The following is a 20,617-nucleotide window of genomic DNA, read 5'->3' on the forward strand; positions in this document are numbered from 1 at the left end:
GCTTCCAACAACCTCCAACGCTTCCAACAACCTCCATCCATTTCCAACAACCTCCAACCTCTTCCAACAGCCTCCAACCGCTTCCAACCTCCAACCGCTTCCAACAACCTCCAACCTCTTCCACCAACCTCCAACCGCTTCCAACAACCTCCAACCGCTTCCAACAGCCTCCAACCGCTTCCAACAACCTCCAACCTCTTCCAACAGCCTCCAACCTCTTTCAACAGCCTCCAACCGCTTCCAACAACCTCCAACAGCCTCCAACCCCTTCCAACAACCTCCAACCGCTTCCAACAACCTCCAACCGCTTCCAACAGCCTCCAACCGCTTCCAACAGCCTCCAACCGCTTCCAACAACCTCCAACCGCTTCCAACAGCCTCCAACCGCTTCCAACAGCCTCCAACCGCTTCCAACAACCTCCAACCTCTTCCAACAGCCTCCAACCGCTTCCAACAACCTCCAACCGCTTCAACACCTCCAACCTCTTCCAACAACCTCCAACCGCTTCCAACAACCTCCAACCGCTTCCAACAGCCTCCACCCGCTTCCAACAACCTCCAACCTCTTCCAACAACCTCCAACCGCTTCCAACAACCTCCAACCACTTCCAACAGCCTCCAACCGCTTCCAACAACCTCCAACCTCTTCCAACAGCCTCCAACCTCTTTCAACAGCCTCCAACCGCTTCCAACAACCTCCAACAGCCTCCAACCACTTCCAACAGCCTCCAACCGCTTCCAACAACCTCCAACAGCCTCCAACCACTTCCAACAACCTCCAACCGCTTCCAACAGCCTCCAACCGCTTCCAACAACCTCCAACCGCTTCCAACAACCTCCAACCTCTTCCAACAGCCTCCAACCTCTTCCAACAGCCACAACCGCTTCCAACAACCTCCAACCGCTTCCAACAACCTCCAACCTCTTCCAACAGCCTCCAACCGCTTCCAACAACCTCCAACAGCCTCCAACCGCTTCCAACAACCTCCAACAGCCTCCAACCGCTTCCAGCAACCTCCAACCACTTTCAACAACCTCCAACTGCTTTGAACAACCTCCAACCATTTCCAACAACCTCCAACCATTTCCAACAACCTCCAACCACTTCCAACAACCTCCAACAGCCTCCAACCATTTCCAACAACCTCCAACTGCTTCCACCCACTTCCAACAACCTCCAACCACCTCCAACCGCTTCCAACAACCTCCAACAACCTCCAACCACGTCCAACCACTTTCAACAACCTCCAACCGTTTCCAACAACCTCCAACAACCTCCAACCACCTCCAACAACCTCCAACAGCTTCCAACCACCTCCAACAGCCTCCAACCCCTCCAACCGCTTCCAACAACCTCCAACAACCTCCAACCACGTCCAACCATTTCAACAACCTCCAACCGTTTCCAACAACCTCCAACAACCTCCAACCACCTCCAACAACCTCCAACAGCTTCCAACCACTTTCAACAACCTCCAACCGTTTCCAACAACCTCCAACAACCTCCAACAGCTTCCAACCACTTTCAACAACCTCCAACCGTTTCCAACAGCCTCCAACAACCTCCAACAACCTCCAACCAATGTTCCCTCTAATGTTTCATGTGTCTGGGCATACACACAAGCTTCCTGGACACACTGAGGACCACTGTGAGCATCATCAGTGTACACGGCGTGGCCACGCACAAGTACCATAAATCTGGGATCATAGAAAGTTGCATGGCTTATTAAAAAAAATCAAATTACATCAGCAAATTTCATTTGTTTGCTTTTAATTTAAGTGATTTGCTCAATTAAAATAAAAAAAAGAAAGAAAACATGCTGTTCATGAGATGCATGCTATAAGTAAGAGTCCTGCTTCAGCCAGGGTGAGAAATCAGACATTACACCTTTCAGACATAAATGTTTGTTCATATTAAAACATTCACATTTTGCACAATGAAATGTTTTTCTGTAGCTTGTGATGCAGTATAAATTCTTGTAAAATATTTAATTAGTTTTTTTCACGTCTGCCCTTCTCACTTCTCCAGTGGTTGTTCACTTAGCCCAGGTTGATGGTCAGTCTGCTTCTTGCTTTATGTTCTTGAATTCAGCATATTGACTGTTAATGGCCTCCATAATCTGTGGGTGGAGGAGAATGGCCTCATACTTCTCTGCCAGTGTACAAATGTCTGCTTATCCATAGTCAAAAGTCTGAAACTCAACATTTCAGTATCAAATGCAGACCATTCCTTTCATTTGATTTGATTCCATTTGATCTTAGAAGAAGTGCATTTCTTTTTTTTTTACTTTGGCTTGGTGAGTGGATGTCCCACTAGACATGATAAGGTGATGGCTTTCACGTTTCTTAACTCTACCGCTCTATTCTCACCTGCACGGCCATATGACCAAGGCACGTAACCCACGTAGCGAAAGTGAACCGTATCGTATCATTGGCTGGATTTCCTGTCACTCACTGAGTTCGATCGCAAAGTAGTACGGAAAAAAAATTTTATTGGTCCATAGTCAAAACTGATGTCTGAGCTCAATGTCCACTTTACGTTGGACTTTATTTTATGCGCTACATAGATTTTCTTGTGCGCTGAGAATATGTGAGCAGTGCGCAGGCGCAGCTTAGAGGGAACATTGGCTCCAACAACCTCCAACAACCTCCAACCACTTCCAACCTCCAACCACTTCCAACAACCTCCAACCACTTCCAACAACCTCCAACCACCTCCAACCACCTCCAACAGCCTCCAACCACCTCCAACAGCTTCCCAACGTTTCCAACTTTCTCCCAACTGCCTGCAGCCACCTCCTCTGGCTGCAGCTGCCTCCAGCTCTTCGACTTCAGGTGATGGTGTCTCGGCGCCTCTTGGTGCAGGTTGAGCCAGTGAATGAGGAGTTCTGTTCCCTGTGGGTCGGGTGAGCCGGTACTTGCCTCCGTCCTGATGTAGCCGCTGCAGGAGAGCAGAATGCATCCAGGAGGGAGAACTGTGCCTGATAGCTGCTCTAAATTTAACAGCAACACCCGCTGCTGGTCATGCAGCGTCTTTATCTCTGTCTCCCAGCAGCCGTGGCCATACAAGGTTGTGGCGGGCCGCGGCGTCCAGCGGCCCCTGGGCCCGCACACACGTAGCCAGATAACCTCTGGCAGCTACAGGCATCCTGGTGACGCCTCCATCAGGTGACACCCAGAGATCTGGACACTTTGACCTCTGACCTCTCTCAGAGGTCTGCCAATGGGAACTGAGGAAGTAACCAGGAGTGTTTAGTTATGATCTGAAGTAATTTGCTGGCATTCAGCATGCTGAATTCAGAAACATGTTTCTGGACCGTGATGGATCCAGATTCTGATAAAGGAACATCAGCCTTTATCCAGCGCGATCGGCTGTAAAGTTCCACCAGAACCCGATCAGAACCTGTTTCTAACTATCTATCAGCCCGATTACCGGGGGCAATCGGAGCCATGTACCGGAACCAGGCCCGGCCCATGAACCGGGACCAGAACCCTAACCCGAGGGTCACAAATCCAAACATGGTTTTAAATATTCTGCTATTAGAGCAGAATAATCCAGTCCAGGCTTGAAGAGTCTAGTTGTTGTAGTTTTTTAACTATAGCTGATTAAAGATGCAGAAGGCGGTGAATAATTAGGTGGAATCGCCCTTTAGCATTTCAAATCGGAACCAACTTCAGCTTGGTTCTTCATGCTGCTCTGAGGATGCTTTTTATTTCTGCCTCAGTTTTTATTGAACTAAAAAGTGAAGTTATAAAAGTTCTCATTAGAAGTCAGGAAGTGTGAAGTTTCTAATACAGTGCCTTTAAAAAGTTTTCACTGCCATCAATGTTTTAATAAATCAGGATCAACAAAATTTGGCTCTTTTGAAAAACAAACAAATCTAATAAATTTCTATAAAATAATGACAAATATAAATATGTAACTCTCCTTTAACAGGTATAAAGGTCCAGCAGAGCTGGAACCAGAACATGGTTCCGGACCAGCAGCCAGAACCGCTGACCCAGCAGAACCTTCTGCTCCGTCTGGGTCCCTTCACCTCAGAGTTTCTGTTCTCACATCCAAAACTTGATTTTCATCAACTCTCCAATCAGTGCACTGTAATGCACTTTACATTCAGTTGAGTATTTTTAAAATGATTTTGTTTGAGCTGTAAAGAAATGTAGTTATATTTCTCTAGCATTCATCAAACCATCATCATCTAAAAGTTTTTCTAAATTCAGTTTTTGTCTATCCACCAAAAGCAATATCATATGTTTGTTATGGATAAAATGATTCTGACTTCCCTTTGTCTCTTATCTGCTCACACGCACACTGCTGCTGCTTACAGAACCATGTCACATGAGACTGACGACAGTCGCACATAAACCAATGGGACTGATGAACTTCCCTGCATGGAGGGATCGGAACGGGGAGAAGAAGAAAAGCTAAACTCTCCTTTCTGTTCCATTTGACTTGACACTGCCCCTGGTGGATCCCACAGGAACTGTCCTAACAATACAACTCATTGTTTCTTTGCAGTTTTTCTCACTAATTTATGAAACTGTTGGAATCGATTGTGTCAAATAGTCGAAGAAGTTCCCGCTGCCAACTTCAGGTCAGATCCGGATGTTTTTTACTTCGCTCAGCGCCACAGCTGTTGCTCTAGTTGCTCTCATATTTCTGAGATCTGAAATATGGAGAGCCATTAGAAAATAAACCGTGGTTACTAATAACTAATTAATAAATATTCCATGTCCACACCAGTATTTATTAATGATTGTCCAAACATAAAATGAAATTGTGAAATACATAAGAATGAAATGCATCCATAAAAACATCCTTATATAAATAAATAAAACTGTTGTTGACTCCCCATTGAAAATACATGTAATAAAAAAAATTATTTATTAATTAGTGATCCTTCAGTTTCGGGGAAACTGAAGATTTGACATCACCGGGGCTCCGTAGCCGCTGCAGAGGGGATCGTTCAACCTTTCCAGATAAAGTCCAGTAAAGATTTGGAGCCTCCAGTGGACAGAGGGTGGTTCCGCCCAGAGGTCGCAGCTGTAACTGGTTTCCAGGTCAGATCCAGTCCGCCGGAACTACCTGTTCCACCTGAAAACTTTGGATCCGCTGCAGCCCGGGAGCGCTGCATGCTGGGAGGAACTCAGCAGCTGACTGACTGCACCTTCACCTCCAGCCGTCACACAGCGCCCGGCTGGCCGCTCCGACCGCCGCTGGACCCCTCTGTCTTCACACCGAGTCATGGACCTGCGGCAGCGGCGTCTCACGGTGAGCTGCCTCGCCTGTCCGGGCCGCACGGTGCCGCCGGAGGAGCTAACGCTCCGGCTAGCTGCGGGAAACAGGGTTGTTGTGATTGGAGTTCGGCTCGGTTCTGTGTGGATCTGCTGCTTCACGAAGCCTAGACTGAGGGCGAATTTACGGCTTAATTTATTTCCAACTCCCTGACCGATTCGGTACCGGAGATTTGAAACGTTACTCGGTTCAATCCGCCTTCAGTCCATAGGTTAGCTGAGCTAAGCTAGCTGCAGTGAAGCAGGTGTTCGGCCTCTTAGTTTTTTGTTCTGCTGCTGATTGGACCGGACTGGTTCTGGGTTCAGAGTGTCCAAACATCCACCGCCATGAGCGCCGAACCGCCGACCGCCGTCCAGCCTCCTCCGGTTGCCGGCGGGCCCCGTTAGCTCCGTTAGCCCTGTTAGCCTTCTAGCTGCTGCTGCTAGCGGCTACATACACTGTCAGGCTCGAGGGGTTCGGCGGAGCAGAACCCCGGGAGAGGAGAGGTTCGGCGGAGCAGAACCCCGGGAGAGGAGAGGTTCGGCGGAGCAGAACCCCGGGAGAGAGGAGTTCGGCGGAGCAGAACCCCGGGGAGAGGAGAGGTTCTGCGGGTTCGGAGAAAGTTGCTGTCATGGAAACCATCACCGAGCCTGTGAGCGATCTCGGGTCAGATTCTGACTTTAAGACTCCTGGTTCCGGTTCTGATACTGGTTTCCATGGCAGCACAGGGCTTTGACACGTCACTGAGTGACGTTTTCCTGCAGGTGAACTTGTTTTTCTGGTCCTCCTTGTTTGTAGTCCAGATCACCTGCCCACAGGTATGTTAGCCCCGCCCACTGCCAACGCTTCTTTCAGGAAGCGGAAGCTGCTCACAGAGAATTAGTGAAGCAGAATATGAACTGATGAACTGATGAACTGATGGCGGCGCAGTGGCGCAGCGGAAGCACTGTTGCCTTGCAGCAAGAAGGTCTGGGTTCGATTCTTTCTGCGCAGAGTCTGCATGTTGTCCCTGTGCATGCTGGGTTCTCTCCGGTTGTCCGGCTTCGTCCCACAGTCCAAAAACATGACCGTCAGGTTAACTGGTCTCCCAAATTCTCCCTGTCTGTCTCTGTGTTGCCCAGCAACAGACTGGCCACCTGTCCAGGTGCTGCTGCGCCTCCTGTCCCAGTAGGGACAAGGGCTTAGAAAATGGATGGATGAATGAATATGAACTGATTCTGTTGGGACTTGAACCATCTCTGTCTCCTGCTGACTTCCTGTCTGTCCCTGTCCCAGGTGTAGCCGCGGCGCGTCCCGTGGGACGGAGTGTGATGGAGCCAGACGTGATCCGGATGTACTCTTCGTCGCCGCCACCGATGGGACGCTGCAGAAGAAGAGGACGATGAGTTTGGGGACTTTGGAAACGTTTCTCCGGCGTCCCCAGCAGCGTCAGCTTCTCAGAGTTGGACACGCCGACGTCCTTCGACCAGAACCAGGCGCTGACTGCCACCTCGCCGCCCGACCTTCATAACGGCAGGGGGGCGCTGGGCTTTGGCCACGCCCCCTTTGGCGAGCCGTCCAAGGCCAACGGCCGCCTGGAAGTCTGTCCTCCAGAGCGGACAGACAGCAGGAAGACGGCGACCTCCTCGCAGGATGTCTCTGTTGATTGCAACGGTGAAGATGCAGAGGTCCTGACCAACGGGTTTGTGACCTTTGACCTTCAGGGAAGCCCCTCCTCACAGGACTCTGTCACCTTTCGTGCCAGAGGACCATCCACAGAAGACGGGGACGACGTCCTGGTCCAAGAGGATGGCGTCCAAAAGGACGAGTCTGCAGACTTTGCTGATTTTTCTGACTCTGAAGAGCTGCAGAGTCAGAGGGACAGGGCCGGTCCACTGGGGACATCCGTCACCCCAGGGACCTGGACAGTCCAGTGGAGACATCCATCTGTCCCCAGGACAGTGAGCGGGAGCAGAGGACGCACTGAGGGACATCCACCGGGCCGCGGCCCCCGTCGACTCTTGTAAGATGGACCGGGCCCGGACGGTCCCCTGGGGACGCGTTCTCTCTGTTTGCACTATGGGGCGTCTGTCCCCGAACGGGACAGAGGACGAGGACGAGTCCCGGAAGCAGGGGACGAGCGTAGCTCGGAGACGTCTCTGGGCCGGCTGTTGTCCACGGACGGCCTGGAGGATCTGGGGGACATCAGCACCACGGGATCGTCCCCGCCGCCGCCGGGGGACGCCGCCATGCCCACCGGGGACGACTTTGGAGACTTTGGGGACGCCGCATCCTTCGGCACTCAGGGCTTTGCTGACTTTGAGCAGAACCGACCAGACGGTCCGGAACCTCCAGAACCTGCCGGGTCCGAGTCGGAGGACGACTTTGGGGACTTCAACTCCCCTAGGGTCCTCGGCGGACAGCGGGACGAGGACGGGGGGACGTTTGCTGACTTTACCAGCAGTGAGAGTTTCGGGAACTTTAGCTCAGCGAAAGACGGAGAGGATGACTCGGGCTGGAGCGCCTTCAGCGAGCAGAACCAGAACCAGAACCAGAACCAGGAGGATGGAGAGTCCTGGGCTGCGTTCAGCTCAGAGCCGAGCGGCGAGGAGGACCGGGACGAAGACAGAGAGGACGCTGGGAGGACGGTGCCGCTGCCGGTAAGATACAGACGGGTCGGGTTCTGGCCGGTTCTGATTGATCCACAGAGAAAAGAATGATCTGGTTCCTCCTGATGGTTAGTTTCCTCCATTTGTGCAGATTTAGCTGCGATGCTAATTGGAGACACCAGGATGTCGAGGAACGATGCAGTTCAGTCTCAGTCTGTTGATTTTGGTCACATTGAGTCAAACTAAATGTTTTTGAACAGCCATTAGTTTTTCATCATTTTACTGCTTCTCTGAGCTTTTATCTCCTCTTTCATGATAAAAATAATATTACGTTAGATCAGTGTTTTTCAACCACTGTGCTGCCGTGGAAATGATCCAATTTCACCTAATTGGTCTAAAAAGATTTTTTGAAAACAAATGAACTGCAAATAATTTGCCATTTTGGAGTGTCTGTGTTGAAGCAGTGACCAGTGATCATGCAGTTTCCTGATGGACGTTAAAACAAGACAATTATTGATGCATGAAAGTGACGGGAAGCGGTGAGAGCGTTGACTGTGATGACAGATGGAAAAGTTTTTGAGAAGAAAAAATACAGTAATATGAAATCAATGGAAGGAAAATACCCAGAGCTTTTTCTTTTCCAAATATTGTTGCTTCTCTCAGAAAAGGAATATTTTCTGCGTTCTGCTTGTGGACAGAATGAGTCGTGTGTTCAGGCGAACTTTTGAACTAGACATGTTAAGTGCAATTCGGAATATCTAATATGAAATATGATACATATAAATTTTTGTGTCTATTTGATTCCTATTCAAGACACTTTCATAAGAACTACTACATTTTTTTAAAATGTTCATTTAGATTTTTGGTTGTAGTGTGCCTTGTGATTTTCAATGAAGACAATGTAGCTTGGCTCAAAAAAGGTTGAAAAACTGCATTAGGTGATATTCTTCTGAAAATAATGAAGTCATCAATAGTTGTTCTGCTCAGGTTACTGTGATGTTTTTCTGTTGCTGAAAATTTTAAACCCAAATCAGAAATTACTTTGAAATCTATTTTAATGTAAAATAATTAGTCAGCCTGAATCTGTTATTGAACGACCGGGACTAAGATATTAATCAGACGTAGTTCACACTCCGACCACTAGATGGCAGCTCCTACAGCAGCCTGAGAGGAAGAGGGACTCCTCAGGCCGTTCTGTTCTGATCCCCCTGCAGGGGGCGCTGTCCAGCCGTCTGGAGAAGTTGTTCCTCAGCAGCTTCCCTGTTAGCTCCGCCCACAGCCAGCAGCAGGTGGGGGAGGGGAAGGGGGTGCAGACCTTGAAGGTCTTGCTGGAGCCGCGAGGCGAGGAAGAGGAGGAAGAGGAGGAAGAGGAGAGGCTGAGCAGCAGGTGACTTGTTGATGATGATGATGATGACTGATCTTCATCATCTAGCTGCTTCCTGTTTCACTTCCTCTGCTGCTCTGTGATTGGCTGCAGGCGGCCGCGTGGCGGCGGCGTCTGGACGCAGCTTCAGGACGTCCAGGAGGCTCTGGGCCTGCGGTACCAGGGGGGGTTCCCATGGCAACAAGGTGGCTCTGCTGCCTCGGCATCGACACCAGAAACATCGTAAGTATGGCGCTGGTTCTGATGGTTCTGATGGTTCTGATGGTTCTGATGGTTCTGATGGTTCCCAGCTGAACCCAGAGCCATTTTACTTTGCACCATCGCAGGATAATGACAGGAGCAAAGACACCTGCAGCCGGGTTCTGCAGCCGGACCTGCAGCCGGACCTGCAGCCGGGTTCTGCAGCCGGTTCTGCAGCCGGGTTCTGCAGCCGGTTCTGCAGCCGGACCTGCAGCCGGACCTGCAGCCGGGTTCTGCAGCCGGACCTGCAGCCGGACCTGCAGCCGGGTTCTGCAGCCGGGTTCTGCAGCCGGGTTCTGTTGTGGTCCGTCTGAACGTGTGGCTCTTTTCCCTCCAGCTGTTCACGGGTCAGAAGAAGCAGCCGGTCATCGTGCCGATGTACGCGGCTGGCCTGGTGAGTTCCTCTGCCCCAGAATGTCCAGAACCTCCTGCGGGTTCTGGTTGTGACCCGGTGTGGTTTCAGGGGATGCTGGAGCCGACCAAGGAGCCGGTGAAGCCCGTCTCTGCTGCAGAGATGATCGCCTCCATCGCCCAGACGCCGCCGCTGTCGCAGAGAAGAGCTCCATCCAACCCGACCTGGTGCAGGTGTGTCAGCGCCCGGCCCCCCAGCACCGCCCGGCCCGGCCGGCACCGCCCGGCCCGGCCCGGCACCGCCCGGCCCGCTTGCCGTCCTCATGTCCTGATGACAATCTGATTGTTTTCCCGTCCTCCAGCAGGAGGCGCTCCCCCCGGTCCAGTTCGACTGGAGCAGCAGCGGCCTCACCAACCCTCTGGACGGTAGGTGGTCCAACCGGGCCGTCCAGAACTTCAGTCCACAACCCAGCAGAACCACGACCAAAACGCTGAGTCCAGAGGTTCTGGAGAACCACCAGCTCAAGCTGGCAGTGCAGCCCGGACTGAGCCGGTCCTGTTTGATCCGGTCCGTATCAGAACCGCAGTGAGGCTCGGTAGCAGCAGCATCATGCTGTGGGATCTCCCACCTGGTTTGGTGTTCTGGTTCTGCTGTGGCTGAACTTTGACCCCTCTCTGAGGTCAGCCCAAAGCGACTCTGCTGCATGACTCTCTGTCTCTCTCTCTCTCTCTGACCTCTGACCTCTGACCCGGCCGTCCAGCCAGCGGAGGCTCGGCTCTGTTGAACCTGGATTTCTTTGGTCCGGTGGAGGATTCAGGCTCCAGCAGCTCAGCCTCCATCCCAGGTCAGAACCAGAACCACTGGATCCACCCGACCGCCAGAACCGCCCGACCCGACCGCCAGAACCGCCCGACCCGACCGCCAGAACCACCCGACCGCCAGAACCGCCCGACCGCCAGAACCACCCGACCGCCAGAACCCCGACCGACCGCCAGAACCGCCCGTCCCGACCATCAGAACCGCCCGACCGACCGCCAGAACCGCCCGTCCCGACCGCCAGAACCGCCCGTCCCGACCATCAGAACCGCCCGACCGACCGCCAGAACCGCCCGTCCCGACCGCCAGAACCCCCCGACCGCCAGAACCGCCCGTCCAACCGCCCAACCCGACCGCCAGAACCGCCCGACCGACCGCCAGAACCGCCCGACCCGACCGCCAGAACCGCCCGTCCCGACCACCAGAACCGCCCGACCGACCGCCAGAACCGCCCGACCACCAGAACCGCCCGACCCGACCGCCAGAACCGCCCGACCCCAGAACCGCCCGACCCGACCGCCAGAACCGCCCGACCCGACCACCAGAACCGCCGACCCGACCGCCAGAACCGCCCGACCGCCAGAACCGCCCGACCCGACCGCCAGAACGCCCGACCCGACCACCAGAACCGCCCGACCCGACCGCCAGAACCGCCCGTCCCGACCGCCAGAACCGCCCGACCCGACCACCAGAACCGCCCGACCGCCAGAACCGCCCGACCGACCGCCAGAACCGCCCAACTGCCAGAACCGCCCGACCCGACCGCCAGAACCGCCCGACCCGACCCGACCAAACCGCCCGACCCGACCGCCAGAACCGCCCGTCCCGACCGCCAGAACCGCCCGACCGCCAGAACCGCCCGACCCGACCGCCAGAACGCCCGACCGACCGCCAGAACCGCCCGACCACCAGAACCGCCCGACCGCCAGAACCGCCCGACCCGACCGCCAGAACCGCCCGACTGCCAGAACCGCCCGACCGACCACCAGAACCGACCGCCAGAACCGCCCGACCCGACCGCCAGAACCGCCCGACCCGACCGCCAGAACCGCCCGTCCCGACCGCCAGAACCGCCGACCCGACCACCAGAACCGCCCGACCCGACCGCCTGAACCGCCCGACCCGACCACCAGAATTGCCAGAACCATTTTGCATGTCTGTCGTAGAATCTGGTCCAATGTTCTTCCTGGACTGGGTCGCTCCGGTTCTGCTCTTCCTCCTTTCAGCTTCTAGAAACTAACATGGTGCCGCTCGGTGAACGGGCAGCAGGTCCGCTTTCCTGGACCGGACCGGGTTCTGCAGTTTTCATTGATGCATCAATAATTGCAGTAATAATTTATTTATTATTATTATTTTGATTCGGAAACTTTCAGATGCTGGTAGAAGAAAAAAAGATTTCCGTTAAGCAAATTTGCCGATATTTTCACAAATTAATACTTTTTGTGTCAAATTCTACAGAGTTGTACCCAAAAACACCACATTTAAGTTAGTTAGATTTTTCAAGATGGCTGCCATGGCAAATAAAACTTCCTGTGAAATCCCCGTTGGATGAATCACAGAAATGTCAGTGAAAAGCTGCACGAGTGCAGAGAGCAGTTCTTGGTGGAAAGATGGGAATCTGCCACGATAAAGTGATGTGGATCACGATCTGCTGTGGTGTGAAGGTAACCAGAGCCACTGCAGCTAGAACTGGAGTGGGCGGAGCCTCGTGCAAGCCCCGCCCACTCCAAACAAACCAGTGGGTGGAGCCATGAAAACCAAGACATCTGCTTGTCAGACAAGCAGGTTGGTGCCACTGAAACTGGACAGACCCAGCCTGGCCATCGCCCCCTGCTGGCTGCTCCCTGCGCGAGCGTCCGGCCCCCGCTTCCTGCCGCCACCTTTCCGATGGCTGAAAACTGTTCAGAGGGATGAAGTCTAAAAGTAGTAGCTGTTGAGTCAGAACCCTGGAGCAGGTCCGGTTGGATCCAGTGGCTTTCTGGTAAAGGTCCTGCTGACCTCTGACCTGTCCGGCCCATTCTATCCCTCAGGTGTGGACCCGGAGCTGTTCGAGCTCACCACCTCCAAGCTGGACCCAGTGGCGCCGGCAGCCGCGTGGCCGACGCCTTCGCTCGCCTCATGTCCACCATGGAGAAAACCAGCACATCCACAAGGTGAGTGTGCGGCCCGGTCCCGGCCCAGTTCCTCTCGGAGTCGAGCTGAGGTCCGTTCGTGTCTACGCTTTGACAGGAAGCCCAGGAGGGAGGAGAACCTGAGCGACGAGGCGTCCAAGGTGATCGCGGCGCTGCCGGATCTGTCCTTCATGCAGGCCAAGGTTCTGATGTTCCCCGCCACGCTGACGCCGCTCTGCTCGCAGGCCACGCCCAACTGAAGCCCGCCCACACGCATCACTTCATCAACATCCTCTTTTTTCATGTTTCAGTTTCTCTTGGTGGAGGTGTACATAATCAGGATTAATGTTTTATTTGAATGATTTTTATTGTGGCGGGACTATGAAGGAAACACTGGGTGAACATAGAGATCTATAAAGTCTGAATACATTTATATCAACATTTAGAGTCTTTATAAGAATATTTATGGACTGAAACACACTGCCTGCAGAATCCAGCTGAATGTTCGTCCTCGTTCGTTTCCGAGGCCTTAGTTCGTCCCGCCGCTTCCTGTCCTCCCAGTCCGTCTCGTCCGGGACGCGTGAAGGAGTTAAGGGACCAACCCGTCTGTCGTTTTGTTTTTGCTCTAACTGCTGTGGCCGTCTCCCTGGAGGGTTGCACATTGTGAAGATGAGTTGGATGTAATCGTAGTTCACTGTGGCTTCAGGCTGTAAACCCAGGAAGTTCCTATGGAAAACCGCTGAATCACTGGAAGAGCCTGCGAGGAGTCGCCGTGCATGCTGGGTCTTCCCAGACTGGAAATGTGTAAATTTTAGTGTACACAAGATATTAAAATAATTTAAGAAGAAACTGTGTCTCTAGTTCTGTGGGTCCAGACTCAATCAGCGCTGGGAGGCAAAAATGTTTAATATCTCGGTTTGTAATTGTATTTTAATCTAAATCAAAACAAAGCAGCAAATTTTCAAATCCAAAACTGCTGAACAGACCTATGAGTTTAATAAACTTAAATATTTTTAAAGTGTTCATCATCACATTGGGGTAAAGTTGATCATTCACGGAGCTTGTTTACAAAGCTGGACATTAGCTGCTACAGCTTTAGCATAGAGATGCTAATTTAGGCTAGCATAGACTCTTAGCACATCTTGAACACAATCTGTCTGAAGCAGAAATTAACCGAAGCCGCTCCATCGCTGCTATCAGCGGTGTGCCAGATTTACGGTCGTACCAGAAACATACAAAGGTTCCGGGCGCTTCAGATTTTTGTATGAAATTGTTTAAAATGTTAATGTAATTAACCTAAATTAATATGTTAGTCACTTCCCTGAAAAACAAACAAAAGAGGCATGAATTGTTTGAGTTTAGTTTTTTCCAAAGAATGCAGACTGCTGATCTGTTCTGGAAACAGGAAGTGGTCACCAGAGGAGACAGGGTAAACAGAGCCACCAGCATGGCAGGGATGGAGCCTCCATGTTTAAACCTGTAAAGTCATGTGGCTACATGTCTTCTGATTGGTCGCTAATTTAGTATCAATACCTCATAAGCTTAAGAGGAGCAAACTTCCAGAAAACTGCAAAGCTGCTGAAAGCCAGAGTTCCTTTAAATGAAAGCTAACAGCTAACAGTTAGCATTCATCTGTTGGGGCAGAGACATCAGAACGGCTCAACTAACAACCTGTTCTGGTTCTGATGATGATGGTGAGACTTGGTCTACAGTCAGAGGTTTCTTCCAGTGCTGTAACACAGACTCATTTAATAACAATAAATTATCAATATATTTGATTATTCTTGATTAAATGTTTGTTGCTAGGCTACAGTGATGTTTCTATGGACTGAAGCACTCTGAGCATCTTTGGTTCTGTACCGATAAACTGGACCTTCAGACCAGAACCCTGACAGGGTCTGTGACTTCTGACGCAACATGACCTCATCTACAAACGCTGAGTCGCCCCCTGGAGGCCATGCAAGGGAACTGCTGGAGGATTGTTCTTCTCGCACAAGAAGAGACCAGACAGGCGATCTGTTATCAAACATCTCCTTCATTGTTTAATAGACTCTGAGCCGCACATCGTCCGCAGCCAATCAGCTGCTCAGGTTTCTTCTTCTACAGCTTCTGCAAACATTTATGTATAAATATATACAGTTTGTGGCAGCTCCGCTCCGACTGGGCCGGCAGCGCGCGCACCGCCTGACGGGAATGTTGTCTGGGCGGCGGGTTCTTCTTCTGCCCTGAAGGCACGTGGCTGAGGGGGCGAGGCGTGGAGGCGCGCGCGCTGCCGGTTGAGCGCGCTCCATCCGAACCCAGGAGACTTAAAAACGGTTCTGAGTGACGAGGAGACGGCGGGGGGTTTTGGGGGCGGGGCTTATCGTCCTACTGCTGGTCGGGGGGAGAGGTGGCGGCGGCGGCGGCTCTCAGCAGCAGCCCCCAGACGAAGTGTTGACCGGCTTGCTCTGGATCTTCACGTTGGACTTGTCGGCGGCGCCGGCCGTGGCCCCGGGGCCCATCCGCTTCTTGATCTCAGCCGCCATGGTCATGAAGGCCTGCTCCACGTTGGTGGCGCTCTTAGCGCTCGTCTCCAGGAACGGGATGCCCAGGTGGTCCGCGAACTCCTGCGGGGGTCACAGGTCAGAATGCTACACGGCCTCCTTCAGACCAGAGGCCAGGGGTCAAGGGTCATACCTTGGCTGTAGTGTAGTCCACACCTCTTGGTGGTCAGGTCGCTCTTGTTTCCGACCAGCAGCTTGTTGACGTTCTCGCTGGCGTAGCGGTCGATCTCCTGCAGCCACTGCTTCACGTTGTTGAACGACTCCTGAGGACCAGCAGAACGCAGCGTTACTGAGGGGGCGGGGCTAGCGGCGGCGGGGACTCCAGATGAAAAACAAAATATATACTCAGATCTTTCAGCAATTATACTTAAACTTTACATACAAATTAGAAATCTCTTCTTAAATCACGTTTCTTTACCAGTAGGGGTCATTAGAGCAGGAGCCATGTTAGCATTAGCCAACATTTGTAGCATTCAATTAATCGCACAATAAATTAAAGTTATCGACCTCATTTTAATTATCAGCTTATTTCTTCCTGCCTTTTCTTTCTTTAATGACACTGGATGAAAAGGCTCCACTGCCTTGCTCATTTCCTTAGTGTAATGCCCAGTATGAGTTTAGAGTTGTCGGCTGACTGTTGGCCGATTTTCAAAACCTGACAAACATAGAACCCATAGGTATAACGGGTTCGATAGTGCAGTGTGTCCAGCCACTCAGCAAGAGCGACACACCACAAGAACCGATGTTTCATCCAGGATGTTTCATGATGGTTTCATCCAGGATGTTTTATGATGTTTCATCCTGAAAAAGCCACAATATGACAGTGAATTTAGAGCAAACACAGCTGATGACGCAGAAGCAATAGCGGCAATTTGTGAGCTTATTTTGGGCGCAAAATAATGGCTACTAGTCCAGTTAACTCATTTTAAAACCAGTACTAATCAATGTTTTACTAGAATCTACCTGCAATGCATGTGGCTAGTGTCAGATTAAAGTCCTGAATCAATGAACATCATTATAATTGATTGATTGATTGATTTATGTCATGTTAGTGATGATCAGCTGAAAGTTGCTAGGTTTATCAACTGCAGCACCAATTTCACTCCAACTTTGCACAAAATGTTGAATAAACATTCATGTTGTTTCCACATATCATCGCTGATGTCCGCTGGACTTTGGGATTTGCGGTGTCAGCTCTTGGGGTTTTTTTCCATAATTTCCCCTCAGAAAGCACGGAGGTGAATCTGTGCTTTCTGATCGGCTGCCTGTCCGTTCAACAGGCTGCCTTCTCGCTGCCAATGGGGGAAAACCACAGGCTTTCACAGGTGATAAATATGACATGTTGAATATGCCGATTTAGATCGGAGTGGCTGTTCTGTCATATCGTCATGCTTCGCACGGACTGACGGCGATATCCGTCAGACCAGTATACACTGTCATTACCATATGGATTTATTTAACTAGTCACACACTTCGTTATTAACAGCTGTATGGCATCCTGACTTTAAATAGATCAATGAGTTTTACACAGACTGTGTTGCATTTCACTGCAGCTACACTGCTTTAAATTCACTTTGAAACCACGACGATGCATGTATATCCATCTAGTCATCATTGAAAACAATTTATTGATTTATTTTCGTCACAACTAGTCGCATTTGCTGAACTGAAAGCTCCTCTGACAGTCTGGACTTCTTAATGCTCAGTGACGCGAACTCATTACTGTTCTGACAGCGTCTGATGATCTGACTGGACCCGATGATCTGACTGGACCCGATGATCTGACTGGACCCGATGTTCTGACTGGACCCGATGTTCTGACTGGACCCGATGTTCTGACTGGACCCGATGTTCTGACTGGACCCGATGTTCTGACTGGACCCGATGTTCTGACTGGACCCGATGTTCTGACTGGACCCGATGATCTGACTGGACCCGATGATCTGACTGGACCCGATGATCTGACTGGACCCGATGATCTGACTGGACCCGATGTTCTGACTGGACCCGATGTTCTGACTGGACCCGATGTTCTGACTGGACCCGATGTTCTGACTGGACCCGATGTTCTGACTGGACCCGATGATCTGACTGGACCCGATGATCTGACTGGACCCGATGATCTGACTGGACCCGATGTTCTGACTGGACCCGATGTTCTGACTGGACCCGATGTTCTGACTGGACCCGATGTTCTGACTGGACCCGATGTTCTGACTGGACCTGATCAGTCCAAACACACCTCACACTACGGGACGATCGGTTACGATTATCGCAAGTGACAATCCTAGAACGTTGGACGTTCTAATATTCTAAAACATTCTAAGGGGGAAATCTGGGCAAAGAATCATGTAGTGTGAACTGTTGCATCAGGTAGTCGGATGTGCCCGTCTACTCAATCTACATCTAGACCAGCCAGCAGGACAACTCTATGCAGACTTTATAATCTGAACTCTTTTGGTTGAATGTAGTTTTTATTTCCACTTTGGTTTTATGTTGTTTAGTTTTTATTCAAGTGCATGTTTGTTTTATTTTTGGTTGCTTATTTCAGTTATAGGTCTATTGTTAAGAGTTCTTTTGAAAATAAAGTGTTTTTTGGCAGGATGTGCTTTCTACCATTACATCAGTTTGAAATGGCCTTCAAACAATATTATCGTTTATCGCAATAATTATTGAAACAATTAATCGCTCGGTAAAATTTGTAGTAGTCGTTTGCTCCTAACCTGAACATGAAGCAGAACTTAACTCAGAATCTGACCAGTAAAAAATAAAAGAGGGTCAGCAAAAGGTCAGTGACCTCCCGCTGATGGAAGTGCTCCAATATCTACAAGTACACACACACCCATAACAGCTTCAGGAAAATAAAACTATTTCCTGATGACGGAAGCTAACATCAGCTAAGCGAATGCTGCTGATTAAAGGTCAAAGGTCACTAACCTGATCCGTCACATCATACACCACTATGATGCCGTGAGCTCCTCTGTAGTAACTGGATGTGATGGTTCTGAACCTTTCCTGGCCCGCCGTGTCCCACTGCAGAGAAGCAGGTCAAAGGTCAGCTCAGAGCACAATACACCGCCGTCCTGCTACGATCGGGAGCTCCTTACGATCTGCAGCTTGATGGTCTTCCCGTCCAGTTCGATGGTCCGGATCTTAAAGTCCACCCCGATGGTGCTGATGTAGCTCTCTGTGTATGTGTCGTCCTGCAGCCAATCACAGTCACAGACGGGTCAGACAACGCTGCAGCCAATCACAGACGGGTCAGACAACGCTGCAGCCAATCACAGACGGGTCAGACAACGCTGCAGCCAATCACAGACGGGTCAGACTTACTGCAAACCGCAGCAGGAGACAGGACTTTCCAACACCAGAGTCACCGATCAGCAGCAGCTTGAATAAGTAGTCACTGCAAGGACACACACACACACACACACACACACACACACACACACACACACACACACACACACACACACACACACGTCATGGTTGTTGGCTCTGACATGATTCAGGCCCAACCAGTTGACACCAACTGGACCTGAGATGTTCTGATCGGTTTAAAGAATCCTCTGGAACACAACTGGTTTCTCTAAACTGGTTTGTTACAGAAATCTGAAATCCATGTTTGTAGTGTGAAGAAAGAACCTGATTTTTTTTCTTTGTTTTAAATCGTCCTCCAATAATAAATCTGTCAGATTTTAATGTCAGATATCGCAATGGTTTTATGGTTTGTTTCTATCACCAGGAGCAGCTGATTAGCTTCTTAAAAGCTTAAATAAACCTGAACTTTGACCCCTGGCCCCAGAGGAGCTGGAGCAAGTCCAAACCATTTCACATCCAGGACTCCATGTCTCTCTGCTCAGCTGTCGGACCAACAACTGATGACGTCATCCAGGACGTGACTGTTGAATATCATCTCTGCATTCTGAGCTGTTAGCATGTTAGCATGTGATGAGGCTGTCACACAGCAATAGTCTTCAGTCAGAAGCCTCTCCACATTCACTACAAGACTGACTGCTACTGGAAATCCAAAGAGCATTTAAATTTCTTTTGAGAACAATAAAGGACTTCGTATTCTGAAGTCCTTTATTTATTTATTTAGTTTATCAACTAAATAAATAAAAACATTTGGTAATAATTTTATTATTTAAGTTTAAAATCAGAATTACTGACTGAATGTGAACACAACAAATAGATTTAATTGCACCTGTTGGCCAACTCATCTTAGGCCCAGCAGACTTTTATTGTTTAGGACAAAAATAAAACTAAAATTAGAAATATTGAACATCTTCCAGTTTCCATGGAAACGGATCAACGACTTGGATTAGAAAATAACTAACCCATCCTGAGGCAAGTAATAAACCCTCAGAAAGTAACTAACCCGTCAGAAAACAGCTAATCAGTCAGGAAGTAACTAAACCATTAGAAAGTAAGTAATTGGTCAGAAAGTACGTGACCCGTCATATAGTCCTGACCCTTTGGTCACAGCAACTCATTAGAGTAAACACGGTTAGCCGTTAGCCGCTGACAGCTAGGTGTGATTGAACCGGTCACTCCCGTCATTTCTCGGCCTTCTCCCGGCTCAGCCTCGCTGTCAGGAGCCGCTTCTGACTTCCACTATATGGCTGTCGGTAAGTGTCCGGTCGGGCGGTCAAGTTAACGACTGAAACCGAGGAGAAAAGCAGCGAAGACGACGCTGCGCCCGGCTAGCTAGGCGTTAGCCTCCCCGGTGAAGTGACAGCTCAGACCGGACCTGGACGTGTCAGTCCGGACCAGAACCAGACTTACTATTCCGGATTCATGGTTGTCTGCTGGTTGTGAAGTCTGTCGTCTGTGGAAGCAGTTGAAGGTGGTTCGGAGAGATTCTGGACTGGTTCTGTCGTTACTTTGAAGCGAGTAGTTGTCAGAACAGAGTAACCGAATCAAATATGGCCGTCTGAGTACCACCAACCCGGAAATACTGGCCTAAAGGAATCATGGGTACTGTAGTGTTCAAATTAAATTCAATTCAAAACTACTTTATTGATCCCAAAGGGAAATTAAATATTTAATATTTAAAATAACTCTTCTCCTTCTTTCCGGCTGTCTTCATAATTAACTGAGTAAAAGTTGGAGTTACAAGGACATGTATGGAGTTTGAAAAGTTCCAAAATGTTGACTCGAGTTCAACTAACCTGGGAAAGTTATTTTGACTTGTCTGAAGCAGCCAATCACCAATCTGACTGGCTGCTTCAATTAGGACCAAGGAGGTCCTGAGTTTGATTACCAGCCTGGTTTTCTGCATGTTGTTCCTGTGCATGTGTGGGAA

At 50.4% G+C, this 20,617-nt stretch overlaps 2 pseudogenes; one reads left to right on the plus strand and one right to left on the minus strand.

The window, feature by feature from the left end:
• Positions 1 to 6,585: 6,585 nt before the first annotated feature.
• LOC129356063 (aftiphilin-like) lies at positions 6,586 to 13,026 on the plus strand (annotated as a pseudogene).
• A 2,012-nt stretch (positions 13,027 to 15,038) lies between these two features.
• Positions 15,039 to 20,261, minus strand: LOC129356025 (ras-related protein Rab-1A-like; annotated as a pseudogene).
• Between the last annotated feature and the right edge of the window lie 356 nt (positions 20,262 to 20,617).

Source organism: Poeciliopsis prolifica, unplaced genomic scaffold, assembly GCF_027474105.1.
Source record: "Poeciliopsis prolifica strain line A6 unplaced genomic scaffold, Auburn_PproV2 SCAFFOLD154, whole genome shotgun sequence".
Lineage (NCBI taxonomy): Eukaryota > Metazoa > Chordata > Actinopteri > Cyprinodontiformes > Poeciliidae > Poeciliopsis > Poeciliopsis prolifica.